General features: G+C 54.3%; 1 protein-coding gene across 3 annotated transcripts in view; it reads left to right on the top strand.

Moving 5' to 3' along the window:
* The first annotated feature begins 2,321 nt into the window (after positions 1–2,321).
* The window catches only part of TRAF5 (TNF receptor associated factor 5), a 43,950-nt gene continuing 27,114 nt past the window's right edge, over positions 2,322–19,157 (top strand). For 2 of the 3 annotated variants that reach the window (XM_079761860.1, XM_079761858.1), the window contains exon 1: positions 2,322–2,404. The gene's annotated coding sequence lies outside the window, so the exon portion shown is untranslated. Of the gene's footprint in view, positions 2,405–2,936; positions 3,025–19,157 lie in introns of those variants that run through there. The other variant, XM_079761859.1, reaches the window with a different exon arrangement.

Genomic DNA, 19,157 nt, shown 5'->3' with positions numbered 1-19,157 from the left:
GGCTAAGAGCACCAAAATCAAACTTCCCAGGTTCAAATCCCACCTCTCCCAAACTAAAAATTTGGCAATTTTTGGGCAAGTGGTTCCAGAGATGAGTTTTCTCATCTGTAACGTAGACCTGATGATTCAATGGGTTAATATGAATAAAGCACTGAGCGCATTACCTGGTGCGTAATAAGACAATAAATCATAGCTATAACTTCGGGTATTTAATGTTTGTATTATATGTCCTGTTCCTCTTCTTCCCATCCATCTTCAAGATCCTTCAGAAAAGTGATCATGTCTTCTCCATCAGATTGGGCTAGGTCCCAGGGTTTGTGTTCTCTGTTCTTCCAGACACCCTGCCTAGGATTCTGCTATTTACCAGGGGACCTGGGAAGATGTTCTTGACTTCCTGCTATCAGCCATCTAAAATCCCTCTACCTTGCTACTTAGACTCCTAGCCCTGGGGTCACGTGGCCTGTACTTGCCACCTCTGTGATTCACTATCTACTCCAGCATCTGATCCCATCACGTTTAAAGCTTAGCTATTATTCTTGAAACAAGTTGACTGCGTTATTCAGTTGATGGGGAAGAGGGGCAGGGAGAAACAAATGAATCACCGTCAGTGCTGGTACCGAGGGCCCTGAGCATACCTGCATATATGCACACTAGACACTCCTGTTTCTAGCCAGTACAAGGAGATATGCCTTTGCAAAACACATCGCTTATAGTGTCCTGGGGTGGGGATGGGTAATGAGAAAGGAGGAGGAAGGTATACTGTGTGGGGAACAGAGAGAGAGATACTAAGGTTCATAGAACATCGGCTCTGTGTCGGGAGAGCAGGAATGTCATCACCTCATTTCATTCTCACAGCAAGATAGTGAGGTGGATCTAGAGTCCCGGAGCAATGCCGGCAGGCCCCATTTTGGAATGGAGTGGTTAGTCTGGCTCACCAACCAAAAGGTTTGCATCTGAATTTCTGGCTCTTGTTGAAAAATAAAGACAGGCTGGCACTAAGCCTGGCTGCTCCCTGAGACCCCATAAGTGCTCTTAAATGCACCAATGTTCCTTCCCTTCCCCAACACTTAAAAAATAATAATTTTTGAAAAATGCAACACAAAAAAATAACCTCCCTGCTGTGTGTTTCCTGCCTGGCTCCTGTGCACACCTGAGTTGGCTATATCATTATTTCCCCCTTTTACTGATCAGTAATTGAAGGCCAGGGCAGTTAAGTAACTTGCCCATGGCTGCCAAACTGAAACCGAAGAAGCTAGAATTGAAATTTCGGTCCATTTCCATCCCAAGTCCGTGCTCTTTATGTGCCATCCATTTCCACAGAGGAGATTTATGTAGACTGCACACATCATTCAGAACATCTGCTCATGGAGAGTAGTGTAAAAGAGCGCCCTATATTTAGGAGTTGGGAGACCTGCATTCAACTTGTGGCTATAGCTCTTGCTGAGCGCCTAGCTCTCAGTACATCACTTCATGTCGCTTCTCTGGGCCTCGGAGAGCTCCTCTGTAAAATGGGGTGACCAGGTCTCCTTCACAAGGCTGTTCTGAGGATCGAAAGAGATGTTGGGAAGCTCTTGGTACGTGGCAAGCTCTACACCTCTGAGGGATTGCCAGGCCAGCAGCACGGAGGAGGGCAGGTGAACACTAACTGTGACGGTGTAGCATTTGTAGTACTGTGTGTAGTACTATTTTCACCCTGAAGGAAGGTGGGGCAGGACGACTTGAGCCAGACCTCAGACCTTGGCTAAAGGGTCAAATGTGATTGGATTGGCCGAGCCTGGTTATCCCTGGCAGGAGGGTGCCCCTGGTGTATGGTTCAAACCCACTGGAGAGACACCAGAGAGGCTTTTTATTTGTGGGTATTAATGATTCTAGAGACGGTGGGTTTAAGTTCTATCTGCCCGCCCAGCCAGCGTGGTTCAGTGGTGGAGCGTTGACCTATGAACCAGGAGGTCCGGGTTGGATTCCCCCATGGGTCATATGCCTGGGGTTGCAGGCTCAATCCCCAGTGTGAGGCGTGCAGGAGGCAGCTGATCAATGATTCTCTCTCATCATTGATGTTTCTATCTCTCTCCCTCTCCCTCTCTGAAATCAATTTAAAAAAATATATATATTTTTAAAAGTTCTATCTGCGCTGGGTAACTCAGGGCCTCCTGCCCATTACCTTCCAGTCCAGTGCATCTGAGGGTCTGGGTCCTGCGCCCACCTCTCCAATTGCACCCTGGGGCCCCGCCCTGGACCCCGCCCCCCACTCGCGGGCCCGCCCCTCCTCCTCCGAGGGCGGGGCCCTGCTCTGGGCTTGGGGGCTGAGAGCGCCCCGCCTCGCCGGCCTCGCCGGTGCGTGCTGCCCGGAGGAGCCCAGCGCCTGCGGACCGGCGCCGGCGGAGCCCAGCGCGCCCAGCCACACGTGAGTCCCGGCAGGCCCCGCCCGGGCTGCAGCGCCCTCGGCTGTGGGGCGGGGGTGAGGGGACTCGGGGGCGCTTTCGGCTCGTCCCGTGTACTTTGAAACCGAAAGTGCCGCCCCGCGCCCCGCGCCCCGCGCCCCGCGCCCCGCGCCCCGCGCCCCGCGCCCCGCGCCCCGCGCCCCGCGCCCCGCGCCCCGCGCCCCGCGCCCCGCGCCCCGCGCCCCGCGCCCCGCGCCCCGCGCCCCTGGGGCCCCGGACGAGTCCCCGCCTGGCGCAGGAAGGCCAGCGGGTGCGGGGTGGGGCACGGAGAGGGCTTGCTTCGCAGAGGAGGGGTGTGGCGAGGACGGACCCGGGTCCCGGGCTGGGGAGCTGCTCTAGAGCGCGGTTGTGGGCTGGAGGGCCAGGTTCGAGTTGGGGGTGCGCCCGCACCCCCGTACCCCAACCCCCTGGATCCTTCTCTATACCCTTAGGCATCACCTCCACTTTTGCAAGACTTTCCAACCAGAGCACCCCAGGATGAAATGAAACTTTAATATTGGAATGAATGGAAACCTCGCATTTAGACACGCAAAACACACACACCTCAAAGGAAGGTGTCTTGGAGGGAAACCAAGACTCAGAGGTGAATGAGTTTCCCAGGGACAGGCAGAGAATTGGTGCCATCCGGGTTTTCCACACCACGGTGCCTCCCCCGTGTTACCGGTCTGCGGGGTTTTGGAGATTCTGAGAATGTTCAATGAATAGTGGGGCCATGTTCTTTTTTAAAAAAATCCTCACCTGAGGATATTTTCCCATTGATTTCCTTTTTCTTGCCTTTTTTTTTTTTTTTTTTTTTTTTTTTTAAGAAGAGAGAGTGGAAGGGAGGGGAGTGGAGAGAGAGAGAGTGAGAGAGAGGGTGCCTTCCACACGCGCCAGACCGGGGCCAGGAATCCAACCTGCAGCCACGGTACGTGCCCTTGACCAGAAATCTAAGCCGCCACCCTTGGGTTCCCAGGCTCATGCTCTAACCAAGCCGGCCAGGGCTGGGACCACGTTCCTGACTGCTCACCCCGCTGCAGACTTTCTCAGCTGGTTCTGCACCCTCCTGCCGAGTTTCCTTATTTGGCTATTTCAGATTTACTTTCATCGGAACTCAAGTTGTCTCGCTGTGGCAGGCAGGCCTGCCCTGGGCCCGCCTGAGGTTTGGTGAAATGAGAGGCCTGGCTCCATGCCCAGGCTGCCCCTCTGTACCCCCTACCCTCCACGGCCCTGGGCTCTGACCCGTGCCTGTGAGACCAGGCATCCAGGAACCGACTTAATTCAGTACATATTTGGGCACAGGTGTTGTGTGGGAACTGGGGTTGGGCCAGTGGAATAAGCTTCCTTCCGTCAGAGACATTTGCATTTTAAAAGGGCTGAGGAAGACGTCACACTCCAAAAAAAAAAAAAAAGAAAAATGGGTTGAAGTCCTCCTGGAACAGAACCGTGCTGGGTGTGTGTGAAATAATTTCAGGCGGGGAAAGGCTGGCCAGGGCTTCTCAAATCCAGAGTGCAGCTGCCCACTCTGCCTTGGACACACTGCCAGGGACAGGGCTGTTGGCACAACTGACGGTTTGGGTGAGAAGCTCCCGACTCTCCTCTCATTTGAATGCAAGAGACAGAAGTTGCTGCAGGAAATGACTGTGAGATAGAAGCAGTCGAAACTCTCTAAAAAAGTTTGTTGCTCTTGTTTGTTTTGAACTCAGTGGAACGGTTTGGGTCTCGGATCCTGGAGGCCCCGTCTCTGTGTCTTGGACACAGGCAGGAGACAGTCTGCTGTCTGAGCCAGCTTCTGGAAGGCCTGCTGGAGGGGAAGTGATGGAGGAGGTCTGGGGCAGTGGGGATAGGATGGTCCGTGCTTTAGTCTGTCAGCAAGCCTCCACCGGGGTACCCTGGCTGCGGGGGGCAGGGCAGTGGGAAGACTATGGCAAGGAGATGGGGTCCCCTCCACGGGAAGGACTGACGGGCGGCTTGCATAGTCCAGTGGCGATGGCTTGCAGAGTGATGGAGCTGGAAGGGAAGCCGCTCCGTCGGTCCTGATAGGCTAGCCAGGGGCAGGGCTCGGCCGCATTCACACGGGCCTTCGGTGATGATCTCAGCTTGACTGGGGAGGACCCTGAAGGAAAAATGAGAAGTCCTTGCTTGTAAAGCCTTTTCCTTTTGAAAGCATTTTCTCACGGCTCTTGTCCTTTTGTCCCCATTTCGCCCTCCATGATACCCGTGTGAGGCAGGCCAAAGCAGGCCTCTTCTCCACATCTCCCAGATGGTGACGGAGCAGCACCGAGTGTCAGAGGCTCTTGGGCTCCACCGCGGGGCCAGGCCGGGCTCTGAAAGGCGTCTGGGTCCTCTGCTCCAGGCCCCTCTCCCTGGTTTCTCAGAGAGCTGAGTCTGCCCACCTCAGCAAGGGGACCCTGACTCTGGCAATGCCTGTGCGGTCAGTCTCTTCATCATGGAGCAGATTCTCCTGTAGATGCCCTGGCCTCCGCATGAACAGACAGCCACTCTGCTAGCCCTTCCAGCTGGGCGTGCTGGGGGCAGCTCTGTGTCTGTTCCTGTTGGTATTCTGGAACCAGGCGCAGAGTAGGCCTAAGCAAATGTTTGCATTGTATTCATTTGAGATGTGTCTCCCACGGGCTCTGAGCTGCCAGGGGACTGGTGGCTGGGAGCATGTGCTGGGTGGGGCTCTGCGGAGAGAGGTCGGGCTGCCTGCAGGACCGGCTTAGATCCCAGAGCTCAGAATAGCACCGGACAATTTCCAAGTAACCCGTCCCCCCTGAGCTGCTCACTGCCTTCCTGAGAGAAGGGAGATGCCCATGCTGTTTCTTCCCCAGTTGCCAGCTGGCGCTCAGACGTGACTTGAAAGATGTCCTAGCATGCAGGGACCGGCCCGAGCCCTGGCCCAGGTCTGCTGATTCCAGCCCCCGTGCTTTCCTCACAGCACCGGGGCTGAAGGAAGCCGGGATTGTGGGCGGGAGGGGTGTGAGGGAACCAGAGCAGCACTCCTCAAAGGCTGCCTGATGTTGTTGTCACTGGTGGGGCTCTTTGAGAGCTGACAGCCCGGGGGAAGGGGGAGCAGTGGCTAGCCCGGTCTCGGAGGAGCTTTTCCTGCGCAGGTGGTGACTTCTCTGCGGCTTCTCTGGGGCAGGAGCTCTCTCCCCGGCAGAGTGTAGTAGGTGGGTCTCTGCGTGTGGCGGGGGTGGCGGGGAACATGCCACGGGGCAGAAGCCATCCCCGGGGGCTGGTGGGCTCCTGCCACTGCTGAGGACGAGGTTGGACCCCAGGGAGTTGGCCCCTTTGCCCAGAGGACAAATTTATTTGGAGGGTCAGACAGTATTTGACTCATATGGTCCCCGCAAGCCCTGTCTTGTGAGGAAGTGGCTGGACGACCAGGGAGAAAATAGAAGTGAAAATACTCCTCACTCCTGGCGGAAAATGTCAAGTCCACTTGCACCGACAGTGCTGAGCACACGCCGCACATTGTTGTCTGGAGCAGGTGGTGGTGCGTGGATGGCGCTGTAGCAAGAACAGGTTCACCCGCATATGGGTGCGGGGGTCTGTGGGCCCAGTGCTTTTTACAGTTTTGTTTATTGAACTCATTGGGGTGACTGGTTAATAAAAGTACATGGGTTCCAGGTGTACAGTTCTATAATACATCATCAGTTTATTGTATTGTGTTCACCACCCCAAGTCAAGGCTCCTCCCACCACCATTTATCTCCCCTTTACCATTTCAGCCTCCTCCCACCTCCTTTCCGGCCCAGTGTGAAATGACAGCTAGTGGGCATCCCTCCTGGGGTGAGTGGGGAGGGAGCCCATCTTACTTTCTGCAGATCCTCAGCCTTGATTTTTGTCATGTGCTCCATCAGCGTCCCCTCTCATCAATTCAGAGCACCCCTGAGTGTCCCCACAGCTTTTTTTCTCTCCTGTCCTGAGCACCCACCGAGAGACAGCCCCTTCTCCACGTGTAGGCCTGATTCAGCACTCTCCTCCCTCTGACACAGGACAGTTCCTGCCATTGCTCTCTTAAAACTGACCCCCCCCACACATGCTCTGTTAAGCATAAGGCCCCATGTGTCCCCAGCCCCTGTCCTCTCCCTCACTGACACGCTTCTCTAGTAGCAGCCAGCCTTGCACCTGTGTGTGCACCTGCTGCGCTGCTGGGATCCGGCTTCCAGGGCCTGGTAATCCTGTGTCGCCAGCCTGCTCCGCAGCTGCTGCCCATCTCCCTGGAGGGTGCCACACTGTCCCCACCGCCATGCCCTTCTGTGACCTCGAGCTTCTCATCCTCCTGTCCCCCCCGCCCCCGCAAGTGCCCACGTGGGGCTGGGTCCTCAGCTGGCTTGCTATTCCCTGGGCTCCTCTCCCTAGAGCTCCCCTCTGCTCTGAAGGAAAGGAAAGGAGGAGCAAGTCCCTCACCCAGCTCTCTTCTTGGCCACTCTGATTTGTGAAACACAAAATCTTCCCTGTGATGGTTGAGGAGCCCCTTAGATACTAGTCCCGAGCCACCTCTTCCCCTGGGTTCTCCCTGACCAGAGATCGGCGCTGCCCTCAGCACCCCCAGCCTGTCTCCCTCAGCCCATCCTGATCTGTCTATCCCCAGGGCTGCTACCTGAGTTCGAGTTCGCCCCACTTCTTCCCTGAGCTACCTTAATGGTGCATTCACCCCCCTTCCTGCCCTTCCAGATTCTCTCCCACGGCTGCAGAGGGGCCTCTCAGGCATAGCCTAATCTAGACCTACTGCCTTCACGCGTGGCATCCTGGAAAGAGCGTGGACTTCAGACTCTGGCAGGCCTGGCCTCGGTTCTGGATTTGTGACATGCTGGTTGTAGATGTGTGGTCTGAGCAAGTTGCCCAACTTTGGTGAGCTTCTGTATTCCCACTGGTAAACAGAGGTAGTAATGTCACCCGCTTGGGGGTTTCTGGAAGGATTAAATGAGTACATACATACACACACACACACACACACACACACACACACACACACAGGCTAGTGTCTGGAGGGTATTTGGTAAAGTTGTTTTTCTTCTTCCTTGTGTTTGATAGCAACAGGGAATTGGGGGGCCTCTGGGGAGGAGGAAAATGTATGTCTAGCCTAAAGGCATTCAAATTTAAATTAAAAACAGTCAAGCAAGAGAACTGCCCCCTGCCAGGGTAGACCATCATGTAACTAGTCTATTGCTGTCACTTGGCAATCTCTGGAGCAGCCCACCCTCAGGAGCCAGGGGAGGTGAGCTTATAGCTTTTGGTCTGGCCCTGCCATGGCATTAGGGGTGAGTTCATTAAATGTTTGACCAAATATAGCAGGCTCATTTTTAAGCGGATAACTTTGGCCCTCGAATGATGTTACAGATATCCAAATGGCCCTTGGCAAAAAAAAATTAAAAAGCTTCTCCACCCCTGCCTTAGTGGATCCAACTATGAAGTCAGAGCAGGAGAAGGAGTGAGTGAGGCTGACTGGATGGGAGGCTGCTGGCCAGCGCCCTTTCTGTTCCCTTTACTAAGGGGGATGGCTTGGAACAGCAGGCTGTGCTCCGAGGGCCCTTTGATGCTGGAGGATGGAGGCAGGGGGTGGGGTGGAGCCAAGCAGGCCACGAAAGCCCCTCCTCTGCCTTTATGATGTTGGGGATCTGAGGAAGAGGCTGGGCAGATGCCTGTGGTGCAACCTAGGAAAACTCACCAGGCTTCCCCAGGTTAAAGGGAAAATAACTGGAGCTTATGTCTACGTAGCTGCAGAATAAAAGAAGCGATGAAACAGGTGTGTGGGGTTATTCCTGAGGCGTGAAGAGGGGTGGGCAGGAGGGATAGGATGGGGATATTGGACTGTGGGCAAAGGCATTTCAAAGGGATAAAGGAAAAAGTCAAGTAATTGCCTTGAATAAAAGGAAAGCAGGTTATTGTGGAGCAGATTAGTTTCCTTATGTTGAGGAATAATGTGGGATGTTACTTCAACCTCCAAGTGGCACTCCCCGGACCTTTCTTAGAAGTGCAATGCCATAGATTAGCTGTGGACAGCCAGACAGATACTAAATGCTTTCAGTCCTTCCCTGGTACTAGCAGTTCCGTGTGTGTGACTGCACATCGCTGACCCTAGACCTTTCTCACAAGTGTGACCTCTCCCGCTCCCCTCTCTGCTGTGTCATCACCGTAATGCTCGGTGTGCTCAGCATCCACTCTGTTCAGGTCACATTGCAGAGCTGTGGGGCCTCTACCCCTGACTTATCTGCTCTGAACTTTCTGCACATCATTTCTTCTGCCCAGAATGCCTCCTGATTCAACCTCCAAATTAAAAAAAAAAAAAACACCTTCAAAACTCATTTCTTCTTAAGAAAGTTTCTGTGTTGGGGGTCCCCAAGACCATGCCCTGGTTTGATGATTTGCCGGGAGGACTTGCAGGGTTCAGCATCTGGTCATACCCCGATGCTTTATTCCAGTGAAAAGATTCAAAGCTATATAGGCAAAGGGAAAAGGCACACGAGGCAAAGGCTAGAGGAAACCAGGCAGAAACTTCCTAGAATCTCCCCAGGGAAGTCACACAGGACATGCTGAACTCCTCCAGCCCTGGACTGTGACAACATGTGTGACCGTGTTGTCAACCCGGGAAGCTCATTAGAGACTCGGTGCCCAGGGTGTTGATCGAGGACTGATCGTGTAGGCACCCTCTGCCCAACATATACCCAATTTCCAGACTTCCAGAAGAAAACCTGGTGCTCAGAATAAACCACATTGTTTGCAGACAGTTTAGGTGCAGGGAGCTCCCCGTATCGGTTAGGGGAACCTTCCCCAAATCCACCTCCTCGGACATCAGCCAGGGGCCATCCTTGTGAGCAGACATCTCTCAGGCTAGCAGTCTTGGGCCTGCTGTGTTAACTCTACTGCACAGCTTTCCCGCATAATCCCACCTGTCAGAGCCTAACTGTGGGTTGTGTTGTAGAGAGAATCACCCCAGAGAAGGAGCCAGAAGACATGGGTTCCAGCTCAGCATGGTTACCTACTGCCAGGTGAACCCCTTAAATTCCATTCTCCGCCCTCACTTAGAAAAGAATTGTAATTCTTGTTTGTAGACCTTAAGGGTGACCTTGAGGACCAAGCAAGATGACATAGTGTCCACCCTCTTGGTTGAGCACCCACGGAGTCTAAGGTGAGTGTGTGAGCACCGTGGGGAGTGCAGAGGGGACATGCAGTGTAGTGGTTTTGATGGGACACAAGCCTGAGATTGCGTCCTTACCAGCACTTACCAGCTCTGTTACCTCAAACACGTTATATAATTCCCCTGAGCTTCAGGACCCGATGCGTAAAGTGTGAATGGGAATAATAAAATTAGTACCCATGCCTCATTGGTTTGCTGTGCAGAGTGAGGGGAACAACCCATGTAAAGCTCCTAGCACATTGTAGGCAGTTATTAATTCACTGAGATATTTGAGTGCTTGCTCTGTGCCAGCACCTTGAAAAAGAGAGACACAGTTCCCTTCTATTTGCTGGTACAGACTAATATGGAAAAGATCATTACATAAAAAATGAATTGTAGCCCGGCGGGTGTGGCTCAGTGGTTGAGCATCAACCCATGAACCAGGAGGTCACACAGTTCGATTCCTGGTCAGGGCACATGCCTGGGTTCCAGGCTCAATCCCCAGTATGGGGCATGCAAGAGGCAGCCGATTGATGATTCTCTCTCATCATTGATGTTTCTATCTCTCCCTCGCTCTCCTTTCCTCTCTCTGAAATCAATTTAAAAATATTTTTAAAAAATGAGTTGTAATCATAAGTGCTACCAAGAAGAAGTTCAAGGTGACAAAGGGCACATGATGAGGAAAATGGACCTAAGGGGCTCGTGAGGCTTAGCCGAGTATGTGTGCTTCAGCTGGGCCTGGATGAGTCTAGCTCAGTGCGAAGGGGGAAGACGGAGGAGAGGAAGTTTGCAGCAGAGACAACAGCTGGAGCAAAGGGAGACCAGCCTTAGGACGCAGGCTGTAAGGAGGGAAGTTTCTGCACTCATATGAGGAACAGCAGAAAGACCAGAGAGGCTGGAGAGTTAGGGGTGGGAGGGAGAGAGCTCACGGATGACGCTGGAGATGTGGGCAGGTTAGGGATTTGGAACTGTAAGAGCAATGGGAGACTGTGTGCGTGACAATAGCTTGGCATTTTCAAAAGCTAAATCAAGCTGCTGTGTGGAGAATGCCTTGGAGGAGCAGGTGGGGGCAGGAAGATGAGGGGGGATCCACTATAGGAAGAGAGACCAATTACAGAAGGCTGTTGCCGTGGCCCAGGTGAGAGGGGATGTGGCTTGAATTGAAGGGGGGCTGGTGGCGGAGAAGTCGGTGAGATGTGTCCATCAGGTACATTCAGGGGAGCTCCGTAACTGATTGGATGTGGGGGAGAAGAGGGGAGGCATCACCAAGAATGATGCTCATTGTCTGATGACAAAGCAAGATAAAGGGTTGGTCTCCAAGAGCAAGCTCTGGAGAGACAGCAACTAAGGAGGGGCAAATGGGTTCAGTTTTGGATATGTTGGCTTTGGAGTCAGAGGGAGACACTAGTGGGCAGTAGCGTGTGTGGGTCTAGATGCAGAGGAGGGAGACAACTGGGAGTTGCTAGTTCACGCGTGGTGTTTCCTGCCAGGACAGTGTGGTTTCAGGGAGCTAGAGGGAGAGAGAATTTTAAAGTGTGTTTTTTCGGGGGGGGGGGTTGGGGGAGCGGAGAAAAGGGGGGCATCAGCAATGTCAGACGTTGCACAGAGGCCAGGGAAGATGAGACGGAGAATTGACCATGGCATTAGTGACCCAGGAGTCATTGGGACCTTGGTGAGAGCAGTTTGGGTGCCTTGATGGGTGTCAGCCTTGCCAGAGTGGGCTGAGGATTGGATAGAAGAAGGGGCCGTGGAGATGGCCGCCCCACTGTGTGAGGATGAGGATAAATCAAGAAGTTTGGCTGTGAGTGGGAGGAATGCTCGAGAAATAGGAGAATATTTTGTGTTGCTTTAATCTTAGGGAGCTTGGGATCATTTGAGGGCTGGTGGAAGGACCCAGCTGAAAGGGAGAGCTAGACGATGAAGCAGGTGGGGTGGGTGATAATTGACATCAAAAGACCCCTGAGGTGGACAGTCTAGCCTGATTCAGAGGTGACCTCTGCCATGGCCCTGGGAGGGGAAGGGTAGAGCAGGGGCCCTGTGCAGGTAGACACGGAGGTCTGGTGGCAGGAAATGGAGGTGGTTCTGGTCTGAAGACTTCTATTTTTTTTTCTAAGCAGTAGGAAGTGAAGTTTCGTGGTAAGACTGGAGGGAGGGGTCAAGGTTTGTGGAGACGAGAAACATTTGAAGTAGATATTAAAAACAAGAGAGTGAGCTGACAGGGGAAACCTGGCCCTGCCCTCTCTGACCCATTGATGCGATGAAGTCTCCAGGAAAAGACCCCAGTAGATGTGATTTCAGATCTCTGGTACCTGTGGGCACCGAGGTAAGGACCCCATACGTGCTTATGAAGGTGAGGTGTTGGCCTGTCTACCTTTGAGTCCTCCTCAGGTACCCTCTGCCTCCCAGGTACCTGGCTCCCCACAGTGGCACCTCAGGAGCTAGTTCACAGGAGTAAAGACACTGGTCAAGCCCTACTCTCCAGCCCCAGAGGCTGGGCCCTCCCCTCCTGCCACTCACTGCCCTCCCCAAGTCAGCCATCATTCCCAGCTTTGCTTTCTGTGCTGTAACTGGTGGGATTTTAGGACTTTTCAAAGAGTTGAGATGGAAAGTGTGGGCACTGGAGGCACGCTCAGTGGGAGAGAGGCTGTTCAGCTTTCTGCAGAACGCCGTTAGGCAGCCATTCAGACTGTCCGTAAGGACTTACTGAGCACCTGTCAGGTGCGCTGTCTAAGTGTTGGGACCTCATACACAGAAGAAACACCCCTGCCCTCATGGAGCTTGGTTCTGGCAGGGAAGACAGGCAGTAACCAAGGAAACACACAAGATGCTAGATGGCATTAAGTGCTTTGGAGAAAAATGCAGCAGGCTAAGGGTGGCCAGGGATGCTGAGTTTCCATGTGGGTCAGCAAAGGCCTCACGTGCGAGGTAACATTTGAGCAGATGCCTGGAGTGAGGGAAAAGCCATTCAGGTGTCAGGGAGAAGACCGTTCCGGGCAGCAAACAGAAGGCTCTTCTACTTGTCAAGAAAAAGCTAGGCCGGTGTGGCTGGAGCGTGTGAATGAGGAAGGTGCTAGGGAATGAGGACAGAGAGGATGGAGGCCAGATTACTTGCGGCTCTAAGGACACTGGCATTTAATCTGAATGAGCAGAGGAGTGACATGTCTGAAAGGATCACTGTGTTTAAAAGAATGACGGGCTGCTGGGTTATGAATAGACTAGAAGGGGCGGAGGCAGAGGCAGGAGACTAATGCTGTAACCAGTGGGGAGATGACGGTGCTTGGACCAGGGAGGTCGTGCTGGAGGTGGTGAGCAGTGCTTAGATATGCTTGGAGAGAGCCCATAGGATCTGGTTCTATGTGATGGAGAGTAAGCCAAGTAGGGCTCCAGAGTTTGGGGTCCATTTCCCTGAGGGAGGGGAAGGCTGTGGGAGGAGCTGGTTGGGCAGGGCTGGATGTGTTACCTGGAGATGCCTAGTAAAGAAATGTGGAGTGTGGGCTAGGCGGTTGGAATGACTTCATTTGAGGGTAGAGGTCCCGACTGCAGGACCTCGGGAGCCCCACAGAGAGCCTCTTACGGGTATGGTCAGGGGTGAGAGGAGAACCAAAAAGTGCAGTGTCCCCAGGGCCACTGAAATTGGGACATTGTCAGCCTTAGGGGACATTGGCAGGAGCCGAGATGAGCTCACCGGGAGAACGAGTGTAGATGGAAGAGCAAAGAGGTCCAGCACCAGCCTGGGTGTTCAGAGAGATGGGGAATAAGGAGTGGCCTGTGAGGAGGAGAAGGTGACCTAGAAGCTTGCATGAGGGTCCTAGCTCAGTGCCTTTCCCATGCTAAGGGGCTACAGAATCCAGCCCAGGAGCTTGTTAGAAAGCAGCCTTCTAGCCGCTACTGATAGGTCCTCATTCTGAAATCTATTGACGAGGGTAGGCTAAGCTATTGTCACAAATAGGCTCCCAAAACAGAGGTCTGTTTTCCTGGGGTAAGGGGCCTCAGCGATATTTTTATCATGCTCCAGGGCACACTCTTAAGACCCAACCACTCTGGAAACTGTTGCTGTCCTTTGGGCATAGGCACGATCCCCCCTGGACTGGGAACTGACTGGTAATTTGGGGGTCCTGTCCCACTTCACCCCCCCTCCCACAATAGGATGAGACACAGGCCTCTGCATGCAGCGGGCAATGAATAAAAGCTGGCTGGTCCTGAAGGATAGACATGCATGGACATTCAATGCTTCGTTATATGTCAGGCACCATGTGCTAGTCATTTGCCTGGATTAGCACATTGAATCTGAACTCGAAGCCTAGGGGCAGGTCCTAGTGTTGTCTCATTTTCTAAATGAGGGGAAGGTGACACAGGTAAATGAATGGCAGAAGGGGCGGGACCCCAGAGGTCTGGTTCCTGAGCTGGGCTCTAGGCTGTGCTGCCTCTCATGAAGACCCCCTTTGGTGCTGGTTGGGATGTAGTTCATTTCCCCCTGGCCATGTCACAGACCAAAGAGCACTGGACTTGGAGTCAGAAAGCCTAGCTCCGAGTCCCTGCCCTGCCATGTGCTAGCCATGTGATAGGGGGCAAGTCGCTTAACAACTCAGAAAATGCTCTTCTGTGGAAGTCTAAGGAAACGAAAAGAGAACGCAGCCAGCTTCTGCCCTGGAGACACCAAAGCCAGCTGTTCCGTGGACAGGACAGTGGGTTGGTGGGCTGTTGTCACCTGTTGGCTGGCTATGGTGGTGTCCCCCAGTCCCCTGCGTGGTCGCCTGGCCACGTTAGCCCTGATGGAAAGAGGGCTCATTACCTCGTTGGAAATACGATGATGGAGATATTGCCTCAGGATTCGTTTGAGGACTGGGTATGATATTGTATGGGAAAATACCAACCGCAAAGTACTAGTATGTGTAAGGTGGTATCACTGTTATCATTCTCATCATCAGCATCCCAGCATCAGCAGCATCTTGGAAGATCAAGTGGTGGAAGCCCTGAGATGACCCAGAGAGCTGCCCCAGGTGCGGTAGAACTGAGGAAACCCAACAGGCCTTGCGTCAGCCAGTCCCTCTGCACACTCTCTTTTCCCCCTGAAGCTTCTGCGTGAGATTTGGTTTGATGAGTTTCACTGTTTTTAAGAAGCTGTGAAACTCTTGGCGAGTGGGTCCCTTCGGTCTTCCCCCGGTTGACTGTCTCGGGTGTGAGGGAATGTCACCCTTTCACACAGTTTCTGCTTCTCTCGGGTCCCCTCTCTGGACTCCCCTCCTGCTCGCCCTCTTCCTTTGTCCTGACCCAGCCTGCCAGTCCCAAGCATCCAGCATGGTCAGGAGGCCCTACAACGTTCTGCGAGCGGGACTTCAGGAAGGTTGCCCATGCGTGGGTAGGGCATTTGGGGTGTGCCTGGGGCGGCGGGGTTCTGGAAGCTTCTCCGCTCAGGCCTGGGTGAGGAGGGGATTGCCCCGTCGGTCTCCCCGGGAACACCGACTCATGCCCCAGCCACGGACTCTCCCAGGTCTGGGCAGCTGGCAGGGACAGTATGTCACATGTCTGTGGTCAGCTTGGAGACATGAGTCTAACGCAGGGTAGCATGAGCTTCTGGGGGAGGATGAAGCACGGCTAGAGCGATGCTGGCCTTTGGGAGCTAAATTCACCGAAAGGTCGAGCCAAGGTTTCTGAGTCTGCCGCGACTCGTCTGTTCTGTGGGTGGTCTCAGCTCTCTCCCCTTTCCTGAGCACCCTAAGGCTATGGAGAGTGGGACCAGGCAAAAGCCCTGCCTAGTCCTCCTGAGAAGTGCTTCCGAATTCCAAACTAAATCCAAACTGGGGTCTGTTGGCTGAGTGTCTGAGCTCCCAACCCCCTCTGCTTGCGGGGCCACTGGAATCTCCATCACCTTCCAAGATGTCCACCTGTCTGTGTGAGAACAGAGGGTGGTTAGGAAGGGAGGGGGAGGGAACTGTGAGTCTGAGATGATGGTGATGGAGGGGGACACACTGCATTCAGAAACAGGGCGGGAATGAGGGAGCCTTTCATATGCAAAGAGGTGGGTGTCTTGGCTAGAATGAAGGGTAGCGGGTAGCTGGCTGATCCAGCCTCAGGGGAGCCCCACAGAGAGCCTCTTGCGGGTATAGTCAGGGGTGAGAGGAGAACCAAAAAGTGCAGTGTCCCCAGGGCCAAAGGACTAGGGAGTTTCTAGAAGGAAGTACCAAATGCCATATAAAGGGCATGAGGGCAGCAGTTGAGGGGAGACTAGTTGGCAAGTCTGATTACATGATTACAGTTACGATTGCCGAACTAATGTAATATGATTTTCCAAACTACATAGGGCCTCACACACAAACGCCAGCACTCAGGTGATCCGGGTGCCCAGCTTGTTCAAAGGCAGGGTACAGATGAACTTGGGAGAGGAGGGAAGGCTGCCGGGAGGAGCCTGTGGCATCTGATGAGGGGCACAGGTCTGCGGGCCCAGCTCTGGAGCCGGGAGGAGGGAGGTGAGGGGGAGAGTGGCCGGCCGGTGGGGATGTTGAGGTGAGGATGGTGAGGAACCCCGCCCACTGTGCTGGGTTTCTGTTTCCCCATCGGTGTCTGCACGTGGTAGGTTCTCAGCAAAGGAATTAGTGAGTAACGGAAGGAATAAATGTTGAGTGGGAGGTAGTCCAGTATAACCATGAACTCTGGGGCAAATGCTATTCATAATAATGGCCCCCCTAGCACTTATTATTTACCACCGTTATAAGCTCTTCACGCATGTGTGTGTGTGTGTGTGTGTGTGTGTGTGTGTGTGTGTGTGTGTGTATTGGGGGAGGGGGGATGTCAGCAGTCTTTCTGTAGAAAATCAGATAATAAATAGTTGAGGCTTTACGGGCCATATGGTCATCTCTCCCAGGATAGTCAACAACAGCCGTAGACCATTTACAAACAAATGAGCGTGACTGCATTCTGATAAAACTTGATGTATAAAAACAAATAGTGGGCCAGCCGACCCCTGATGTATAGTATTAACTTGTTTAATCTTCAAACGTTCTGTAAGGTAACTAGTGATATCATTGTCACCGTTTTGCAGGTGAAGAAACTGAGACGCTTAGAGAGGAAGTAGCTTGCCTGAGGTCACATGGCCAATTCAGCAGTAGAACCAGGATCGGTGCCCAGACAGGTCCACTCCGGAGTCACAGGGGTGACTACCATGCGCACGGCGCTTGGCAGACCGCAGAGAGGCTGGGAGGATCCCCGGTTCCTCCATAATTATCCCCTGAGGGCCTGCACTGCTCCCCGGCCGGAGGGCCTGTCCAGCCTCACAGGGTTGCTGTCAGAACGCAAATGAGCCAAAGCCTGAGAATTAGCTGGTGCTGAGCCTGGACATAGACTCGGTAACTGCACTCCTGGCCCGGGTCCTGCTCCAGCCCTTAGGTTTCATTCACGTCTTTTTGTATCACAGCCCCCAGCCCTCTGTCTCTCTTACTCGGATTTGTCCTGCCTTGTTTTCATGGCCCTGCTTCCAGCAGCCCTCTGCCACGGAGGCCTAGGTTAATTCTGAATTCCCTTCTGATTTACCACACACTGGTTGAGTGTCCTGTGCCAGGGAGAGGCTGGCTCTGAGGACCTGAGGGTGAGTGAGGACAGCCCCTCCCTCGAGGAGCCCGCTGAGTGGGCCCTGGAGGGCAGTGGGGACTGGGATAGAGCTGGGGCTGCAGGTGGGGGCTGCGAGTCCTGGAGTCAAAGCTTCCTGAAGAGGGAGTCCTGGTGTGGAAAGATGAGTAGCATTTTATTGTGTTCTCTTGGCCTAAATTCTGAAAGCAGATCTGAAGGGTCTCCTGCCACCTTGCTGGCAGCCAGGCGGATGCCGGCTGGTCTGAGCAAGAGGGGGGGCGTCCATTCAAGGCTTCCCTCCGAGGGAGGCTGGAGTTAGGGTTAGGGCGGCCGCGCAGGGCCCTGGAGGGAGGTGGGGAAGCCCGGCAGCCCTGGAGCCCCGCCCCTTCACCCGCTGCGCTTAGCTGCACCCTCGCTAAAAGAGGAACCAGAGGTTTCCTGACAACTTGGGGAGAAATCACACTTCTCTTCAAAGGAATTGAGTGCACAGCCACACCATTCCCTGTCCTGTGCCCAAGCAACGCTCTTCTGAGAAAGTCTAAGGAAAAGAAAAGAGAACTCAGCCAGCTCCTGCCCTGGAGACACCAAAGCCAGCTGTGCTGTGGACAGGACCGTGGGTTGGTGGGCTCCTGTCACATCTGGCTGGCTGTGGTGGTGTCCCCCAGTCCCTGCGTGGTCGCCTGGCCACGTTAGCCCCGATGGAAAACGGGCTCGTTCCTCTGTGTTTCTCCAAGGCCCCTCTCCTTGTCCAGCCCGCATGGTTAAAGGTTCACGCAAGAGAACCCGCTTCTCCCGAGGCCGCGCTGTGGTTGTGTCGGGGCTGTGGTGTTCAGCTCTGCGGTGAGCGGAGAGGAGGAGAGGGCAGGGGTTGGGGCAGAGGCCCAGCTGCTGTCTGAGGGGTTTCTCCCTCAGAGGACGGACCTGTCGGGCCGGTGCAGACAGAGGCTTTGTAAGGACTTGGAGCCCATCAGTTCTCCCTGGTGCCACCCCCGCTGTGCCTCTTCTCCCTCTTTCCTGGCCGGAAGGGTTCTCCCTGGAAGAGCAGGATCTGAGGATTCAAGGGCCAGAGCAGCCCCGAGGGAGGCAGGTGAGCGCCCGGTACCCGAGCGGGGCTATGCCCTTATCCGGTGCTGCCCAGGGCGTGGATGCCAGGGTCTCCCTGGGTCACTGCATCCTGGGACTTGCATCTTCCTCATCGCTGACCACCATCTCTCCTCCTTTAACTTAAGCCCAGGCTCCTTCCGTGGGTCTCGGTGGCTTTGGGGAATAACGGGTTTGTACCCAGCCCCCGTTATCCCAAGTGAGCTTCCGGGCTTTGGCTTCTTCTGTTCCTGGCGAGGCCTGAGCAGAGCTGAAAAGAGGCCACAGTCCTCAAGCTCCTCCCAGGCGCCGCGTGCATTTCCCTGCAGCCTAAGAGTTTTTGTCTCATCCAGTCATTGGCAGTAGGGATCTCAGGCCTGGGGCGGGGGTGGTGGGGGTGGGGCGGGGTGTGTCACACAGGCTGAATGGGGATTACTTGGGGGAAGCAGCACCGCCCGGATTAATTTCCAAATAGGGAGTCACCCGGGGCCAGGGCCGTGCTGCAGCGGCCGGGGTGAGTGGAAGGAGAAGACGGCCCACTGCAGTCCTGCCTTCGAGATTTCCCATCACTCTCTCTCTGGGATGTCTTACCTCTCCAGCCCTTCCTTTCCTGACACATAGAACTAAACCGAGTATGTCAAATGCCACCGAAACAACCACCAAATGATTTGTAAAGTGAAAAACATTGTAATGCCCCGGGCGGTTTTAAAGTAATCATTGATACCACGAAGGAAACGAGGCCATTCCTGGGAATTGTGTAGTTTATTCTGGGAGAGGTATCCGATGTCAGCTGCTCTGACTCACCCCGCTCTCCTGGGCTGTCCCGAAGGCACCCGCCTGGGTACGTCTCCGACCCACACCCTTCGCTGCCTCTGCGTCTCGCCCTCATCCTCTCCCTCGTGCTGCCGTGGCTGGCCTAGCCTTCCGGACTGGAACCTGGGGGTCATCCTCCACATCCCCTCCCTCAGC

The sequence above is a fragment of the Cnephaeus nilssonii genome (assembly GCF_951640355.1).
Source record: "Cnephaeus nilssonii genome assembly, chromosome: 21".
In the NCBI taxonomy this organism is placed as follows: domain Eukaryota; kingdom Metazoa; phylum Chordata; class Mammalia; order Chiroptera; family Vespertilionidae; genus Cnephaeus; species Cnephaeus nilssonii.
Note: the sequence above shows the minus strand (reverse complement) of the source record. Positions and strands in the feature narration are given on the sequence as shown.